Source organism: Channa argus, chromosome 18 (genome assembly GCF_033026475.1).
Source record: "Channa argus isolate prfri chromosome 18, Channa argus male v1.0, whole genome shotgun sequence".
In the NCBI taxonomy this organism is placed as follows: domain Eukaryota; kingdom Metazoa; phylum Chordata; class Actinopteri; order Anabantiformes; family Channidae; genus Channa; species Channa argus.
This window is the reverse complement of record NC_090214.1, coordinates 15,449,728-15,470,560: the sequence shown is the minus strand read 5'-3', so window position 1 is coordinate 15,470,560 and position 20,833 is coordinate 15,449,728. Positions and strand designations below refer to the sequence as shown.

At 39.5% G+C, this 20,833-nt stretch overlaps 1 protein-coding gene across 3 annotated transcripts in view; it reads right to left on the bottom strand.

The window, feature by feature from the left end:
- Window positions 1-20,833, bottom strand: part of cntfr (ciliary neurotrophic factor receptor) — a 248,225-nt gene that overhangs the window by 32,933 nt on the left and 194,459 nt on the right. The window lies entirely within an intron of this gene.

The following is a 20,833-nucleotide window of genomic DNA, read 5'->3' as shown; positions in this document are numbered from 1 at the left end:
ATATTTACTAGGATACATTGGAGTGAAAGTGGATATAAAGATGGAGTGTAATTTCAAGAAAGTTTTGATTACATATTTTAAGCATATCCACCACTTATACTATTTGGGTCATGGGGGGCTGGAGCCTATCACAGCTGCCATTGGGCGAGAGTCGGGGTGCAGCCTGAAAAGGTCGCCAGTGTGTCTCAGGGCCAAAGAGAGACATACACAGACAGACAACCCTTCACACTCCATTCACACCTACAGGCAATTTTAGATTCTCCAATTAACCTGACCTGCATGTTTTTGGACTGTGGGAGGAAACCGAAGTACCCACGGGGAGAACATGCAAACTCCACACAGGAAGGCCACGGCCAGCAGGGGCACGAACCCTCAATCTTCTAGCTGTGAGGCAGCAGTGCTAACCCCTCAACGACATTGCTGCCGTTTCAAGAATGTTATCAATTAAATTGTGTGTGTGACTTACAAGCACCAATCTACGGAGAATCATAGCAATGTTTAGCAACCCACAGCTCCCTCAGCCAGAGTGTTACTTTAGACAATGTAGAAATGAGGGAAACTTATTTACTTTTGAAAAACAAGTAAATAAGTTTCTCATACTCTCTCTTCAATTCTCCCTCTATTCCAAATCTGTCACACAAAAATTCTGGGTGTCGCAAAACAGAATCTTTGTAACAGAAGTATGCACACACACACACTCGCATGCACACATGCACGCACACACAAATGTGATGAAGGACAATGACATCCAGTGGCCTGGTTGCTAGGCTGCAGATGCTGTAGTAATTGCTATTTGGATGTGTTAGTAGCCTCTCTGTTGCTCTGTGCTTGCGTGTTTTTTGCAGTAAATAAAGCAAAGTTGAATGCCGTTTTTTTCTTGTTGCAATTCCTCTACCGCCTTCATAATGACAAAACATGTATGAGCCTATGAAATTCAAACAGTACAGTAAAAATACAGAATTACTAACTTTCCAGGGTCAGAATCTATGTGCACCTTTGATTCAGTTTTGACTTTCATGGAAACAATGTCAGAAACCACAGTCTTTGCTAAACAGACTTCAAACTAATTGTCTTACAAATCCATCCATCCATCCTTCTGTCCATTCGTCTGTCTGTCATGAACATCTCATTTGCTTTAAAATCAAGTTTTCCATATTATAAATCCAACAGGGAAGAACCAGATCCCTGTTGGAGTCTGTGCTGCCCTGAATGGCATAACTCATTTAGGCAGATGGCTTTGGTCTCTGTTTGACTTGGTCTGCCAGCACTGGGCTCACTGCATTTTAGATTAACTTAGTCATGTGTCATGGGAGAAAAAGGAATGTAAATAAAACTGTAGCACAAAGTCATAGAGAGACAGAGACGCAGTGGTGCCTTTTTGTCCAGACCAGCTGTCGTGGCTAACGGTAATGTAATTGTGGTATAATATTTTTATCTGGTGCTGTGAAGCTATGCCGCTGTACACAAATGTGAGTGTATGTGTGTGTGTGTGTGTGTGACTGTATACAATTACAGTGGGTTTACTGTAATATGAATATGCAATTTTATGTATAGGTAACTGAAATTGCATACATTTGCTATTACAGCGTGTGCATTTATAGTGAAGGTCTCTTTATACGTTTACGTATCAGTGCCAATTTTGTAAAAGAGTGCTTTAACGCGTAAAACAGCTAAGCGCTGTAGCTTAGTTTTGCGCTATACATAATTTCATATCTGTTTACAATTTAGCACAGTTTATTTTGTATCTTCGAAAAGTTTTCTATCAAAAATTTTAAATAAAGTTGTGAAAAAGCAAAGTGATAAAAAGATTGTAAAATCAAGAGCAACGGCTTGTGTTCATTCTTTATGTGAGTGTGTGTTTGTCAGAGGCTGTGGCCTTTATTGAGATTCTATTTCATGATTTGGTTTTCGAACCTCCAGTGTAGTTTATACATTCACTGAGAATAACTTCCTGACTCATTTTCACTACACACACTCTTTTCTACTTTCATTCTTTATCTATCTTTCTTATCACCCTCCAAAGCTTTTGTACTTTCTCTCAAACAGTCCTTGGTCCTCAACAAGAGTCCACACACATGAACACACACACAGACCCACACGTACACCCCATCACATAATGATTCCCTGGCATTCCAGGAATCTATCTTGGCCAATTGGAAACAGCCGTGTGTGAGAGATGAGTGAATGAATGAAAGGAAGATGAATACCTTAAGAGAGCATCAGGAGTTGATAAGTGAGAGAGGGAGGGAGACAGACAGATAGCATAAGGTGAAGAGAGAAAGAAAAGAAAAGGAGGGAAGGAGATGTTGAAAGGTTTGCACTGACCTCCGCAGTTGTGCGGTCAGACACAGGAAGACGACCATTATACTCGGACACTCAGATTCTCCCCCTCTGGCTTGTCTCTCTCGCTTTCTCTCATACACACACACTCTCACTTAGCCACCTGACATCACAAATCTTGCTCAAAGCTGGGGAATAACAGCTTACGTTTCACAGGAAATAAAACAACATTCTCAAGCAGCTTCACACAATCTCACCTTAGGCACTTTCTGAGGAACTCTTTTAGCTTTTCAGCTGCTTCCTTCCACACATAAACCTCTGACGAATAAAGACGGTTCACTTTATGGGATGACCAAAACGGTTTCACGACCATAGACTCATAAATTCTCTCAATATTTGGAATGTGCATGTTCATATAGCTACGAAATAATTTTTAAATCTATAAAGTTAGTTCGTTTTTTAGGATTTGAACAAAAAACAAACAAAAACCAATGAAAACTGAAGCTTAGGAGTTGTTAACCATGCTCTTTTACCTTCCAGAGATCCCTCTACCCAGGATTGTCTCGGCTTTCTCTCTCCCATTTTAAACAATTTCCATCAGTTTGCTGTTTTTGCCACCTCTCTCTCTCTCATAGTCCACTTACTTAGGAAAGTATAGAGGGCAACAAATGCTACAACTCCTTCAGAAGGCATCCGGAGTTGGCCTTTCAGACAAATAACATATTTATCTAACCTTTTATCCAAAATGATTATTTTACTTTCATACTGTACTCATATGTGAGTAGTTCTTCTGAGTGTGCCTGACCTCTCAAAACCTCTGCACAAACAAGTAGCATTGAATCCAGCAGGCCAGGCATTTCTTTCATGCTACCTAATTGTTAGCAGATGTTACTATTATTTCATGTTGACAGTACATTAAAGATTTTCAGGAAAGTTGGTAAAAGAGCACATTTCCACTGATAACTGATATAATCGCAGTGAAACTAGAAAGTTTTCAAGTAGTAGCCTGACATGCCTGGACCTTCATCCACACTTTATTTCTTTTTCCAGCTGAATTATTGACACCACAAAGTAAGTAATGTCAAGGACGAACAGAAAGAGTGAAACAAAATCATCTGAAAATGTTTCAGATGATTAGGAGTTTGTTTATCCTGATTCTTAGGTGTTTGCAAAGTGAAACTCCTCTTCACTTAGGGGATTGAATGGTCGTACACTTCCTCAGAACAGCACTTGGTTAAGGATTAATTTTCTTTGTCAGGGGCACCGCAGCAGGTCAAACACTTTGGCTAACGGGGGATTGAGTCCAGCACAGTGTCACATTGTCAGTAATAAAGGGTGAAGCTCTAAACCTGGGGTATCAATAGTCATCATCTTTCACTTTCCGAGAAGGTGATGGACGGCAGACTGATTCTTTTTCTGTGCTCTTTCCTTGCTTCATGTTGAACAACTTGACACTCACGTTTTGTGTCTGGGTCAAATCTTTAACACTTACACATGGCCCTTAACAGAAGACACACAAATTCCTTTGTTTTTCTGCTTCTACACGACCATGACGACAATTTCAGCAACATGTATGCTTGTTACTGAAACACAGTGAAGCGTAAAGTAACGGAGCATAACACTGGTGTTGGACAAGACGCTCTGAGAAAGTTGTAGGTGAAGAGAAGGAATGAGAAGGAAAGCTACAGGGGTCGGCATAATGTCAGTTCACTAATGAAACTAGAAATTGCCATTCTGAAAATCCCAAGAGTACTGCTGGGCAGCCGCTAGCGTTTTACTGTGCAAAATAGAAATTTGAGTTGGTGTAAGCCATTGAGTGGAGATGTCTCTAGTCTCACTAAGAGGTAAAGCTCTATGTCACAATGGTAATAATAGCCTGGGGCTCTGTCACTACCACGGCAATTGCCTCTTAGCTGCAGTGTCCATGATGGTGCAATGAGCGTCAAATGAGTGACAAGCTGGGATTGACCAATCAGTGGTGTCAGTCTGCCAAATGCACAAACAGCTAACTGCCATCACTCACCAAGACAGAGAGATGAAACAGGCAGGTACCACCCGAATCCCCACCGTCTGAACAGAAACAGCTGAGTCCTTTAAATTTACTTGTCACATTCAAAGCTAGACAGGACAGATAGATAGACACACAAGAAGACAGGCAGAGAGACAGGGAGAATTCAGAAATGTCTAGCCTGTAAAGCTTGAGGCCATCATTGTGAATTCAGTCGGCTGCTTTGTGGAGGAGCACTATGTGCTGTCTTTTTACATACACCATGTTCTCTTTATGGAGTTATGAAAGGTGTCACATTACTGTGGAGGCACAAATGCTTGTTCTGCACAGTCTGAAACCTTTAGATATACACACAGGCTGATAAAGAGAAAGGGCAAAGAGTCAGCAGCACACACACTGTGACTGCCTAAAAGTAAAGCGGGATAGAGTAGAGATACAGTACACAAGCAACAAAACCAAACAACAAAAAGAATCAGACCTTCATGCAGTTCTCAACAACCTTAAGGCTATTCTAACAGTGGTTCTTGGTAATACGTTAATGCTATTCTAATGGAATGTTTGCACAGAGACTTTGAGCTACATGGTTTCAATCAGGTCCTCCTCACACCAGCTGCGCACAAGCCGATCTAAGCCAGGCTCACTGTCAGCCAAGCTGGAAGATCTCAGCTCAGTGCTGCTTACATAATGTCAGTGTCAGTTAGTTAGTGATGTTGATACTTTCTGTGTTGCATAGGGCATTGCTTAAATACACTACTGTATCTACTCATCCAAATCTCACAGTACAGCATGGTATAGCTAATGCAGAGGACGCTACTCCACAGACAAATTCAGCCATTTTTTCATGCCATGCAGCTGGCCTGGTTCATTGACAGCATCTATTTTACAGTTCAATGTCTTACTCAAGGACACTTTGGTGGATGATTGCTCTTCTTCCTTATTCTTTTTCTTCTTTGCCCTTCCCTAAAAGACACGATTTTGGCGAGTTGGATGACGCTAATGGTCATCAGGAAAGCTGATAGCACATTTTTGATGAAAAGGTACATTTTTATTGGCCAGTAGTGACTCATTTCTCTAGATCACCTTGTTAAAATACCAACAATAGCTTTCTACCATTACATTACTGACATCTGGCATTCTGTCAGTGTGTCTGGTGTGTATCTAAGTTACTGTGTGTATCTGCCAAAGAACCACACAACCATGGTTTGCTCCTCACATTGCATTTTTAAAATACTTGGAATATAACGGCCAGGCAGAAACCTTGTGCGGAGCCCCTTCAATGACACGTCCCGCCAATACAGAACTGATCTTAATTACATATTGTAAAGGGATTGTAATTTTATATTGATCTTGTGCAGCGTGTGCTGAAATTGAATGTGACCTTTTCCCTCCGCAGTTGTTAAAGTTGTCACTTCAGCTGAGAGCACAATGACCTGGTCACAGTGCATCACAGATGTGATTTATTGCCTATCAACAAAGAGCATGCTTCACAGCCAGGAAATGACAGCGTGAAGAATAAAGGATGCTTCCCATCTAATACGCTGCAACATGTCCTACTGTGAAGATTCTAAAGCAGATAGCGTAATCATAAAATTCAATTGCCTCGTCCTTCAGAGAAAGCGTCCCTACGTTTACAGTCATGATGGCAAGAACAGGCAAGGAGAAGAGCTAAATTAAGGCAATAAAGCAAGTAGAAGTCGGCCTGCATGGTTCGGTGCAGGAACAAACAGTGATCTCACTCCACTCAGCAGTATTTTGGCACAGGCACAACCGCAACAGGGTGCTTTTATCGCACCTATCCTCATTCCTTCGAGTCCTGTTTGAATTCAGCAGCAAAGAAACACAAACATTGAAGCTGATGTCTAGTGATTGGAGCAGATCCCTGAATAAGCGTTTTGGACTGAAGTGTAGTGCAGCCTTTTCCTGTTTTTATTCCTCCATAGCTTCAGCCAACTCCACCTCCTGAGGTTGATTTTTTGACATGACAAAATGCAAGAGTTTGGGAATAGATTACTGTATTGTAAATGCTTTCCCTGAAGCATGATTAAGTCAACATTTCTGAATCCCTATGGCAGTTACAGCTTGTGACCCTTAGACTTCACTTGACATCTGTTGTCAACAGTTAAAGTTGCAAGCACTGCAACAATAGTATTTAGGAAAAAAACCACACACACAAGATGCTTTTTATTATTTTAATCCCCTTACTACTGTCCTAGGTGTAGGACAGGTGGCGCTGTTCTTGTCTCTCTATATTGTAAAAAAGTATAAATGTATTAAGATACGTGTATTAAATTCTGTTTCAGTTTTACACACACATATACTGTTGAGGCTGTATATCTGTAAACTTACACTTTCCACTGTGGGGTTTTAAAGGCCAGTCCCTGCGTTAAAGATCACAGTTGTAGAGTTATTTTTTCAAACCACCAAGTACTGGGTATATCACATGAAGATCAATAGTTTCTCTCACTCAGAGTCACAGAGAAAGGCCGGAGGCAAGGGAAGAGTACACTGCTGCTTTCTTTCATTCACTTTATGTGTCCCATTTCGATCCTTTTTGTATCAGTTTTCATGTTTTTTTTTCTTTCTAATCATGTTTTCTCCCCAATTCCTTGTGCTCTCTGTTTCACATCCCCCTCAGCCACTTTTTTTTTGTGATTAGTTCACATCATCGGTGTCAACCAGCCTCAGCACCTACGACCTATCATTAGCTGATTACAAACAGCTATATTGGCACTCAACACCTCAACTATATTACAGGGCTTAAAAAAGGCTCTATCATTACATTTTATCAGCCAAACTGTTTTTAATCATGTTCAATTGCAAGTGTGTGTGTTTAACATATTCCAGTAACATAATGTCTTTTATCAATATCTTTACTATACTTTTTTTTCCATTTATTTTTTTTTAGAAAAATAAATAAAAGATAAAAATAGAAAATTCTGCTCTATGGGAACTACACTATTAAGTACAAGGCAGGCAGACACTGGAGGGTGGGGTGGGTTCATAGATTAAAAGCAAAGAACAGAGCAGAAAAAAAAGGAAAGTTAGTGGGCAAGACAGAAAAAGAGGATAAATGACACCCATTGTTCCTTCCTCTTGCTGTCAGTTCTCAGTAATGCTAATCATGAGGCTAATCTGACAGGATGGTATAATGGTATACATACACACACACATATACACATTAAACCCCCCCAAACCCCGCCACCCCCCGGTGTTGAATTCCAGAGCCCAGTGTCAATGAGAGGGAACCGCCACATTACATGGCTGTTTGTTCTCTTTGTATGCTCGCCTGCAATGCTATTAGGAACAGTGTGTGTGTGTGTGTGTGTGTGTGTGTGTGTGTGTGTGTGTGTGTGTGTGCGTGCGTGCGTGCGTGTGCGTGTGTGTGTGAATGTTTTGGATGTGTGTGCATTTGGACTAAGTGTTTCTTTTAGATAGTTTATAATGAAGTCATGAATGTGTGCTGAAACAGATTTTGAAACAGATATTTGTGGAGGAAAATGTCCCAAATTTGCCAGGTTCTCTGTCAACATGTACTTTTGGTTGCCATGTAAAAACACAAGCTGCCAATACTCCATCCAGAGAATGTGATTAAAAGCAGACTGAAACGAGGGGAAGATACACTATATAGAGAGAGCCTCACTTCTGCCTTTGTTGTAATGTAGAAAGCTCTTAGTTATAAAACATATGCCGTATTTTATATACTAAGTCGGAAATTTCTATACATGTTTTCTTGTTTTTTGTGCTCATGAATTAATATATATTGGATTATAATTCAAATTTCCTTTGCTAGAATATCAGTAGGTTTTACTCTGGCCTTGAAGTGGCGCTGTTGGTGCACTATTGTTAAGCCTTGAAAGCAAAAAATATATGTATATCAGAGGGGGGGCTTCGACATTTGCTGTGGGGATATAAAGGCTAGCCAGTGCATTAACTATAATTTGCTCTATCAAGATTTGTTCTGCAACAGCCAAAAAGGAAATTTCATGTATATACAACACAGAATCCTCAAATCTTAGCATCCTCTCCTACAGAAAGTAAACTGAAAAAAAGGAAAGTTCTTAAAAATCCCCACAGCACCAAATCATTCTCACTTTGAGAGAAAGTTGAGGAGGCCACACAATCTTGGGCTTAAGTGGGATGCAATACCATTAAAAAAGTGTGTGTGTGTGTGTGTGTGTCCTGAGGGAAAGAGGGATCTTGGTTTAGAATAGGTAACAGTGGAATGTAATTGAGCTGAAAATTGAAAAGCGGAGCCGTAGCAAAGCCAAGCTGCTGTCCATGTGTGTCGGTGTGTGTGTGTGTGTATGTGTGCACAGGTATACTTCAGCACGTTTGTCTGTGTGTTTGTTTTGTGTGCAAGATTTTGTATGTGTGTGTCTGTGTGTGCACCTGTGTTTGTTTGTGTTTTAAAACCAGAGTGTGATGCCAGTGTAATCCTTGCACAGCCGGACCCCCAAGGATAACAGAATTTACTGCTGAGTGGGTGAGTCACACAGGCATGCATATGAGAGTACCCCACACACACTCATACACACGCACACACAGCCCTATGCCAACTACCTGAGAGTGTAAAGAAGAGTGAGGACGAGAGCATGTTGAGTCTCCCCAGAAACACTCACTTGGAAAATTGGAGAGAGCTTTGTCGTTTCCTCTGGGTATCACTCATGATGCTTTATTTTATAATATATACATAATATACAGTGAATAGTAAAAGGTGAGATACGCACTTACGTTACGGTATAATGCCGTTTGTTACCACATTTCCATGTTGTTTCACTCTAGGGCTCTTTGAATAAAAGGTGGTATTTTTCCAGTCCTACACATAAATAGGCTTTAAATGATGATGTGATTTACCACTTCTCCTGCTCCTAGTTTTGATGATCAAAGACTCAAAGACTTCACTGACATAGGATCAATTCACCAAATAAACAGGTGCTACACTAAATGTAGGTAGAAAATTATCCTCAATTATTCTCTACGCATTTATTATGAATATAATTACAGTTATTTTCAAGGCAGCAGGCAGGTCATGTGTTCGAACCAGCCAGCCAGTGGCTTTTCCCTGTGGAGCCTGTTTGTTTTTCCCGTGCTTGCACGGGTTTCGTCCCACAGTCCAAAGAACATGCAGGTTATGTTAATTAGTGGCTCTAAATTTCCTGTAGGTGTAAATGGTTGTCTGTTTCTCTGTGCCAGCTCTGTGAAAGACTGGCAACCTGTCCAGGGTTTACCCTGCCTTCCACCCAGTGACATCGAGGATAGGCTCCAGCCCCCCGCGTCCCCGAACAGGATAGGAGGTTAAGATAATGCATGGAAGGATCCTCGTTTTCCTGTTTCACTCTTTACAGCTCTAGCATTGTGGGCTAGTATGTGCAAAGTCATGATACTGCACTTGTTCAGTATTTTCAATTAGACTGATGTGCTGATGCACATCACATCGTTTCCTATGAACATGAATACTGTTCATAACACTACTACCAAAAAAGAAAAAGAAATGTCTGAAGAATTGATACAGAAGAGATCAAAGAAGCTCTCTTCAAGTCTGGTTTTCTTTCTGGATGCAATGTTTCTTTAACAGGAGCATCCAACATGGCAACAACAACATTTTGCATCTTACTAAATAAAACACTTTAGTTGTTTTATCCTTGCTATCCTTTAGCTTATCCTTGGTGTGTGATGGTACATGTAGCTGAAACTGATGCATGTGGGTCGGTTTGCTATCAGTATACGTTGTATCTCAGTCCACCAGGCGAGGGACTTCACTGCCTCTGCCCTCCTCTTTTTTTACCAACATGAAACAGAATCACTGAGTTTGTTCGACAGTCCTGGCAGAAAGAAAGTGTATTTAAAAAAAAATCTTCCTCTATCTCTACATTTTCTCTTCTGCTTATGCTTTACCTGTTCTGTTATTCAATCCTTTCTGCAAGTGCCTCAGTGTGTGTGTGTGTGTGTGTGTGTGTGTGTGTGTGTGTGTAGGTGTGTGTGTGGTCTACAGAGAGGGCTACCTGACAGACTGATAAGCGAGACACACAGGCACTGACAGCTTCATCCATCAGCATGTCTGTCTGATGGACAGGCCTCTGCAGAGAGGTCAAGCTCCACATGCATGTGTGTGCGTGTGGTCAGACGTAAATATTCCTGGCCTGGGACACACACATAGGGACTTTCTTAGTCAGAATATGAATATGATTCTCTGCTCTCCCCTGACATTACCATTTCACTCTGCTCTGGTTTTTTTTCTCTTCCTGTCCTTGCACTCCTCTGTGCTGTTGTTTCTCCACATTTCCCATTTTAACATGCTTTCCCCTTTCTTCTTCTGCTGCTGCTTTTACTAGCACTTAAAAAGTCGAACCTTTTCCCCTTTTCTTCTAACCTTGACATCAGTTGAAGAGACGATATTTTAGGCATTCATAACCATGTGAGTTTATTCATTCAGCAGCTTGACAACCTTGGGAACTTGGGTATGTTACTTTGGTATGTCAGCACTGGTATGTGGGAACATGCATTCCAGTGCAGCGTCGGGAGAAAGACCACTGTCACTCATTTCCCTGCAAGATCAAAATAGTTCCTCAAAACACAACAAGTACGGTGCTCCATGGAAACAGACTCTAATAAAGAAAGTTAAGAGGAAACTGACCTCGAAGTTCCACACAACTTGACCTCAATTTTTTGTCTTTCAATGCCTTTTCCTTATTGATCGACAAGTTTCTCATAGAAACCTGATGCATTCATCCCAACTATGTCATTGTCATTTTGAGATAATGCCTCTGAGGAGGATTGTCCCAAAGAACACATCAGTAACTGGTGCCATAGTAACTTAACAGAGGCTTTATTCATACCATCATGGCCCATTAACACTAATTTCAACACATACATCTATATTTCTGCAGAGTCCCACCTGCAGAGAAAAGTTTTGATTCATTTCTGTAATTAAGTTAGTTATGTTCTCTTTTTGTGGCACTATTCAGGAAGATTAAGTATTTCAGGACTCATTCTAGATTCTAGATAATTATTCTAAATAAAAGTGTCATACTGACACTTTACATATTATTCCTTGTCTCCTTTACTTTTAACTTCTGGAAATGCATATTACACGATGGTGGATGCATTCAGGATCTGTTTTGACTGCAAGAGTCTTGCTGTCTTAAGGAGTTAATTAAGAGTCAATAAGACAAACATTGTCCCGTTACTTTCAGAACATTACCGTGCACCTGTCCCTTTCGCCTCGGGTTGTATCTTTGTCTTTCCCTCTTTGCTGCCCCAGCAGCTCTCCTGCTTTGTCTTGCGTTCCTAAACCTCTAAGCAATGTGCATAATCTAATTTCATTCATTAATTAAACATTTTTTTATATATTTCTTTACTAAGTTTAATTAACTGTAAAGCAGATAACTTATTGAAAACACAAATCCAGAATATTTTCATGACATTTGCCCTTTTATCTCCAAGTTTCCTTCTGTCTTTGACTCTTTCTCATCTGTTCTCTGTCTCCCTGTCCCCCTCTCACTGTCTCACTCTTTCTCTCTCCGTCAGTCTCACATTCCAGTCAAGCTTGGCTTCTTTGTCCTGAATGACATCACAGACATAAGCCCGTGACAGGCAAGACAGGAGGAATGCAGGGTGAGAGAGGGATAGAAACCAAATAAAAAAGAGAGAGAGAGAGAGAGAGTGCAACCAGATGATTTAGAGAGAGCGAGAGAGCCTGTGAAGGAATGAGAAAATGTGAAAGAAAAGGGAAAAAGCAGAGAGAGGGAGAAAGAATTCCATTGATTCAGCAGGGCATGAATGGACTTCACAGAAGGCTCCCCAACCAACCCACACACACACACACACACACACTCACATACACACCTCCCACCTCTACAACCCTTCCACCCGTCCACTCCCTCCCTCATAGCCTCTCTCTCTCTCATCCCCTCTGTCTATCCCCTTCTTTTCTGTTTGTACTCCTTTCATTAATCTCCTTTAGAGGAATCAGACAACAGCAGCAGCCCCTCCACAACCCCAGAGGGACAAAGTTTTCACATAAGTCGCACTCTTTTTTTCACAGTTCAAAAGGACATGATTTTACAAAATAGTCCTGATGGGTTTGATAAAAGTGTCTCTTCTTATGAAAAATACAGCTGTGGTGGAGATCTTAATTACAGACCTGGACTGCAAATGGGACAAGCGTCCATACCTTGTGTTGCCTGCCTAAACACTATATGCCAAAGGTAACAAATTAGGAATTACGTGTGCAATTTAGCAAGGTCCCTTCTACGGATCATTCTGTGGGACTTCGTCCAACAATCTGACATGCATTTAGGTTAACTGTTGAGGTTTGAATGTGAGCACAATTGATCCTAAAATAACAGTTTTAACAGATCAACATACTACTTTGCTTTTCAGCGATCATCACTATATTGTGATTGTTTAAAAACAGTTTACAAGTTGCAATGTTGACATCACATAATAGTGTAGAGAATGGCACAAGTAAACTATTGCATGTGTCCATCCCTACAATTAATTATTAATTAGACCAGAAATGCCAGAAATGGTTCTTTGTGAAAAGAATCAAGACAAAATTAGAAAAAAAAAGAAAACCCAACCAAAAAAAAAAACATTTTTGTCAAGCTCACATATGGACTTTCTTATAATCACAAGAAAACCATTTTCAAAGTTTATTTAAAAAAATAAATAAATTAGCCAAGTCCTCTGGCTTTCCAACCCAACAGATGCTCTAAAGATCAACATTTTCTGTTACAATTTAGATTTTCCGGTGTGCAGAAATGCCTAATGTAGATTTGCTTAGAAAATGAGGTCTGCTCAGTATTTATACTGTATTACGATTGTCTCGACAGATGCTGAGCTGCTGTGGCTTTTATAGAGATGGAAACGCATGAATCAGTGTAAACCTAATACATACTTATGCCAGTTCAAGGTGATGCTTTCAAAAGGTCAAATCCGCTTATTTATACAGTGCCTTCTACACAAACATCTTTGTTACAAAGCATTTCATATTATTAAATCCAAAGACACAATGAAAGGATGCAATTTGATCTTACATGAAAGGCATTGCACATAAAAGAATACAGCACATCAGTCACACTGAAAGCCGAATGATTTAGCCCATTTTTAAGATGGAAATTACCTTAATTTTTCAAAGTGCTTTATGCAATGCAGTCCTGCTACCTCTTTACTTCACCCTTATGAGGAATGATTTGGAAACAGCTGTGGTAATCGCAGCCGATTGCTGCAGGATATGGCCTTCCACAGTGGTTACATGGTAAGGAGTAGAAAAGTGGGATAGACACAGGATGTGGGGACTTTTACAATGGCTAACGGAGTATGAAACTTTAACTCCTGCCCACAAAATCATACAGGACATCTCAGCATAACCACATCACAGGCAAAGTCTGTCATTCTGACAGACAAAAACATAGAGAATTATATAAAGGGAAAAGACTCAATGAGAAGTGAAACTGGAACCTAGAGGAGCAACGCAGAGTTAGAGTTAAAGTGAGAGAAAGAAACACGTCACTCGCCGACCGTCAGGCAGACTTCCATGCTGACGAGTTAATTTGTCATCTGATCGATAAGTCATTATCACATTCAAAACAGAACTGCACACACATTCATTGTGCAAAAAGACAATGCAGCAAACACAAATATATACAAACACACAGACACAGATTCACTGTGGCCACACAATTATCCACAGACACACAGAGTCACAAAGTTGGGGGTTTGAGATATCGAGTGGTTGGATGAACTTTTCCAAACCTCTGTGCTGATGCGGTGAAATAATTTCACCCCATTAAAAATTGCAGAGCAGCCATGGCCAAACTAATTATGGAGACTTCTGTCAAACGCAAACTGAGGAGAGAGTGGTAAATAAGATAAGTGTGTGTGTGTGTGTGTGTGTGTGTGTGTGTCTGTATATGTGTACAAAGCCACAGATGAGGTTAACATCCAAAAACGCATTGTAAGTAAGCATCTGTGGATGAAATTAAGAACCAAAACTGTCCATGAAATCCTGAATCAGCTGGAATAAACCAGATCCCCTTCATTTTTCCCAATCAATACGTCTACAACTCCATAATAGTCTCAATAAAGGTTCGGGTGACACAGAACAGAAGAGTTGTAGACCCAGCTGTAAGATGGCACATTGACAGCTGTTAATCTAATCAACAGAGACAATCATTACACAGGAAATAGAAAAACAATATCAATGTGTCAATCTGAACATTGGTTATTGGATTAGACATGCTGAATGTGGCCCTGAAATCAATCTTAACAAGGTGTTAGACTAAGGTGTATATGGAAAATAAGACAATATGAGAAATAACAATACTAAAGAGTCTCAATTTTTCTGTATTGATGCATTAGTATTAATAATAATTTATTAAAGATAAAAGCTAATTTGTTCCAATTAACATTTCAATTTACCAACACATGCACACACACACATAAATTCATCTGATGATTGCTTGAGCCTGCAAATAGATTAAAAATCAAGTGCACAGTCTTTCACACAGCAAAACACTGAGCTAGCTAGTCATTAGTGTGTGACTGATGGTGTGTTATGTTTGAGCTGACTCCAGTCTACACCAGGGCTTAGATGCAATGACAGCAAGAACTGATCACCTAGACAATCACTAATAGCCTCTTTTTTTCTGCCTCTCTTCCTGCCTCTTTCTCCCCAATTTTTTATTTTTTTTGTAGTTGCTCAGCTTTTCCATCTCGTCCCTGCTTTCCTCCCCAAAATGCAATATCCATGTGTTATTTCTGACTCACTTACTTCCTCAATTTTGGTAAATTGCTTTGCTGCTCCCTCTCACATTAATATGTTTTCAGTGCTTTGTAAATCATTCAAGCCCATCCTCTCTCTTGCCTTCATCCTATTTTGCAATCTGCTGTCTTTTACTCTCTCTTTTTTTGCCTCATTCACTCGTTGTCATGGTTCTCTCACTTTCTTTTTCCATCCATCTTTCTTTTTCCATCCCCTTGGTTTTCTTAATCTTTTTCTCCTTCCTCGGAACCAGACAGTTCTTCCATTTAGTGCATTTGAGGAAATTAACAGACCAAAACACCCCATTTAAACAATGCACATTAAATACTATATACTGTACAGATGATCTGAGTGAGATTCGATGAAGAAGTGAGGTGGAGCAGGAGAGAGAGGATAGATGCCTCTCACTGAACTTAGGGCTTTTTAGTTTTAGTTTATGGCTTGTAATATTAAATATTTGGTTTACAATAATGTTAAGTGGCCTGGCCCTGAGTTATGGTGGCTTCTCTGTTTGTTTTTGTTGTTTATGATTTTGAAATATTAACCTTTTTTTGTAGACTAATAAGGCTAAGTGGTCTGGGTGAATGAATTATGGTTTGCGCATTTGTTGCATTGAGGAAATTTACATGCTCACTCTTGTCCCCTGACACATCGTACTTGAGAGGAGCTGCCTGTCTGCATCCACATGTGTCATACTTGTCGAGAAACAATGAGACACTTGACAAAAAAATTTTGATGCCCTCAAAGTAGATTATTAACTTAGCTGCAGAGAATAAAAGCAGCGACAAAATGAAGTTTGTTTTCATGTTTTATCATTTGAGGAGAGTTAAATACAGACTTCTTCACACCATTTGAAGATACTACGATGTTTATGCGGCAATTATCAATTTAGACCCACAGACTGTTTCCTCCTCCTGTGACAATTCAGAGAAAAGCTATAGTGATAAGCAGAATGCTATCATTCATATTATCCCATCAGTTAGACGCAGCACATCCAGACAAAAACCCACAGTGAGAATCGACAGGGAAAAAGCCATGTTAGGAATGGGGCTGTCAATGTTAATCTGATAATAACAGCTTTACACTACACATTTTTTGAAGCCTTTAACATGGCTTCTGTTATGATGACCTGTTGCCTCACCTGTGCAGAACTTAAAAGTATACGCGTGATTCCGAGTAATAAAGCTGACCAATTATTAGCACTCAATGAGTTCACTGAGCAAGATTAACAGATGTGAAGCTATAGTTGTGGTGTTTCAGATGTAGTTTCTATGCTGTACGCCTCTGTCTAACAGAGGGCAGGGCACCTCCTACACACACACGCAGGCACAGACACACACAAACACACACACACACACACACACAGTAAACAGCAGCAACTGCAGCAGCAGCAAGTGAGACACTGAGGTCGACTCTTTCACTGTATTGTTACACCCAAATACAACTCGGCCAGCAACAAGCCAGTAAAAGTAGTTCATTAAAACAATCATCCAACATGCATAAAGGTGAAACAGTGATGTCAGCTCTGCTCACAGTGATTGCTCACACTTACTAGCCACTTAGGGTACATCTGTACAATTTACTGCAATCCAAACAGCAGCGCTGCCATGAATTGTACTTTTACAAGGTTATAATGTCTCAGCTTTTAAGTTGAAAATGTTAAAAAGGTGATAATTCTACTGTGTGTTTATTATTGAGGTCATAGTGGGTGGTGGAGCCGTACTGGAGTGCACTATATTATGAGGTGGTTACACCATGTTTTAGCCACCCTAATTAAAATTAATGAGGGGGCCAAAACATTAGAACCACTTCTTAATATAATGGACTCCAGTATGACTGCACCGCCCACAGTGACCTCAATAACTGTATTCTTCTGGATTGCATTAGGGTTTACAGGTGCTCCTGAAGAACGGCCCAGTCAATGTACAGTATGTGTTAACCACAGTGTACTTATCTAATCTCTAATTGCCATATGCTAAAACAGCAGCTGTGTGTATACTATGCCAACTTTTTAGCCTGATTTGTCACGTAAGTTCGGGTGGAGTCTGTTAGCAGCCTTCACACTAAACCAGCCACCTCTTTCTTTGAGCTGTACCAAAGAAACCCATCCGATGAAAAAAAAAAAAAAACATCAGTGAGTGATAGTGTTTGAATTCTAAAATAAGTTTAAACCTCATACAGTGATTAACATCAGTACTATTTTTTTATGTAGATGAAAGCATAAGGATTATGTGTAACTTTGCTGTTGTAGGAATTAATGAATTTTTACTCAGTTGTCAGATTATCATATTCACCAAATCAGCTCTATCAATTTGGTGTGTCCACTCCAATAATAATAAGAATATTAAAACAAATTCTAAGTAGATGAAATTAATTAAGGAACGTCTGCAATTAATGGTGATTAAAACTTCTAATTAATTGACAGTAAGGCTGTCAGTTAATTAGAAGTTTTAATCAGTTAGGATGTTTTGAAAAGAATCGAAATATTTATAAGTAAAGTATAGTAAAGAAAAAAATCTGTTAACAGCTCAAAAAAGCTTCTTTACCACCCCCTCAACGTCACAGTGATGAGTTCACTGCGTTGTTTAGAGTTAAGAGCTAAACTCAAGTTGATAATTAAACCTGTAATATGTCTGAGTGTGAGTGTGTGAGTTTTTGGTTGCTCAAAAATGTTTTTATGAAACCAGGTGTGGTCATAACAGAAATTGTATGGATGCAGGAAGAAACGCAGTCTTAAACCTTCAGTACTTAATTACATTTTAGACATTTCTGGTTTGGATCTCTCAAGGATAAAATTCTTGTAATTGTGGATTTATAAGTATGTTAGTGCCACTCTCTTGAAAGCTATAATAAACACCAGCAGAATTTAACTGGAGATACTGCCTTAACATCGCCACATCACAGACTAGAGTCTGAATAAAGAACATCTTCTCTAGATTTCCACATGAAGACCTTTGACCTCAGCAGGCCTCACATCATATTGTCAGTTCCAGAGGAAATCGTTCTGTAATGATGCACCTCAAAAAGAACCGTTCTGATTTCATTCTATTTATTTCTTATGGGTTAATAAAATTGTTCCACTGATGTTTTCTACTTCTTGAACTTGACATACCCCCTAAAAATCCAGAGCAAATTCAATTAAAGTTTGATTTGCTTTGCCTTTAAATTTTTTTTAGTGCAGACTGGAATGTGTTGCTGTCTGTGTGCATATGTGGTTTGCTGTCTCTGGGTAGGGGGTATTATAAGTTGGTAGAATAACAGCTGTGTGATAATTAATGGGATTAACAGATTAGACAGAAGATTACACCAGGGCTGTCTTTATTGCTGCTTTACACCAGAAAGATGGAATGATAAAAATGAAAAACAAAACAAAAGATTTATAAGTGATAGAAGAAAATAAGGTCAGTTGTGCTGAAGACAAAAATGTGCAACATAAACACCAGTGGACTATGAAAGACTTTTATGTCACCTACAACAATGTTTTAATAATAAGAACACAGTCAGTGTGAAATCTCATCATGTCACACTTTTGTTTACATTTACTTTGATCAGATAGTTCCTGACTTGAGAAATTACAGTCATTTGCCATTTTTTTCTTGGATGGCTGGTTAAGGTTAGACAACTGAAATAAGGTATTGAAAAGATTTGCCAAATTATATTTTTTGTGGCTTGTTTTTTTTTTTTGTTCTGGTTTTTGTTCTAACTGCATTCTGACCAGTGTTGAGACATTATATTTCAAGGTTTTTACATCTTAAATAAAGGAACTAATACACACAAAAAATATATTTTCTTTTTGTTACACAGCTGTTTATCTCAGTCACAGGTAAAGTCAAGTAACAAAAGTTTAATAGATTAAATAAAAATACAGCAATACAAATTATTAATAACTTACCAAAGAATGTTTAACTAAACTTTTAGCTAATTATTTTAAGAGTCTGTTTATATACTCCAAATTTAAAAAATAGTAGAATATATATTGTTTCTGTCTCATTCATCACCTTCAGCTGCACACAGTGACTGGCAACTTTAACACAACACCTTCACGGACTCATGCTATTTACCATCTTAATAAGTGCAGGCATAGTGTTTTACATCTGGTGTGGACTCCAGGGGGCCTCACTGGAGTTTGATTGAAGTGAAGCCCCACTGTGTGTTGTTTTGAAGGAGACCTGAAACAGCTTTTCTGCACCTGGATTTGAAAAGACCCAGGGCCAGTGCATGCACTTCTCCCCCTCTTGGCAAAGAACAATCACGTCACCACTGGCTTTGTAATATACCATACCAGTAACAATACACAAAGACCAAAAGCCATAGACATAATACACATCTACTGCAGCGCTATTGTAATCAGTGTTTACAATATCACTGTGTGCATGACACAATATGCGGGTGTGGATCCATATACAAATAGCGGGTTATTTGTATATGGATCCACACCCGCATATTGTGTCATGCACACAGTTCCAAGACAGGTCTGCGTAATAATTCCATTAACATGGTTCTAAATTCTTTACAGCAGAGTCATGACTGGGCAGCTGTTTTATAATTATTCATCTCAGTGCAAATCTCTCTCTTGTGTTTGCTACAAGCACATCAGCAGCATTAGCATGCACACACATTATAATTATAATCCTAATTTCATCTGCTACTTCAGCACTAGCTGTATCTTCCACATCTCTCTTTTCATTACATTCATTATCCCTTTCTGACCCCGTCCTGCTGTTTCAGCTTGCAGCATGGAAACAGTTGAAACAAAAGGAGTTTTAATTGGAAGGTAAATCACCCTGGCCCTAACCCTGGTTCGGGCCATGACTTTCCCATGTGTGTTTTCTTATATTTCTAACTCTATTTTGCTAACCTCTGGCCCAGGCTGTTGCCTCCTAAGGCCTAAATATGTTGGGAAATATGTTTTAATATTCAACTGGATCGAGGAGCAAACTTTCACCGTCATATTTAAAGACATTTTTCACATGCACTTGTGGGTAATGACCTGCAACTATGGGCAGTACCTGCACATCCCAGCTGTTATCTAACATTAGTTTAGCTGTCATTAACAGCCCGGCTCCCTAGACGTTTGCGAGTAACTTATTTGAAGAGTTGGATTTCTGTGACTAACAGTGTGCATTCACAGAAACAGCTGTTCACTGACAAATTGTTATATGTGGAGAGAGAGGACCATGAGATATATAGAGTAAGAGAGAGGGAGCATGGCTGTGCACATCAGACCGATGTGTACAGCTTTTTAATGAGATAACATTTCACCAGTTTTAAATAGTAAATAAAAAGAAAAAAATGTGGCAGTAAATTATATTATTGTGGGTGACACAAATAAATTAATGTTAAAATGAATGGGAAACATAGGGGAGAAAGGCAGCTGCAGCTAAGGCCTGATTGGCATACAGATTTCTCAACAATTCATATAGTTTTTGAGTTGCTGGACCCACATTTTGCCACACTTGCCAAAGTGCCACTCTAGTAACAACAAATATTAAATTCTAGCAATAACATGGTGCAGGATGTCTCCTTATATATATTTAACTATGCTAACCTTTGATTATTCTTTTTATTTATGTATGTGTGTTTTACCGTGTGCCACTATTTGGGAAACAACAACATACCCGCTTCCCAAAGTGCACTCTGAATTTGGAATCTGTTGAGGTTTATGGTTTCAATGCCCCTGTGGCTAAACACTACCTGCTAGCATTAACATGCACACACACACACACACACACACACACGCACACAGTCATTTACCCACACATTGGCAGACTGGACAAGGC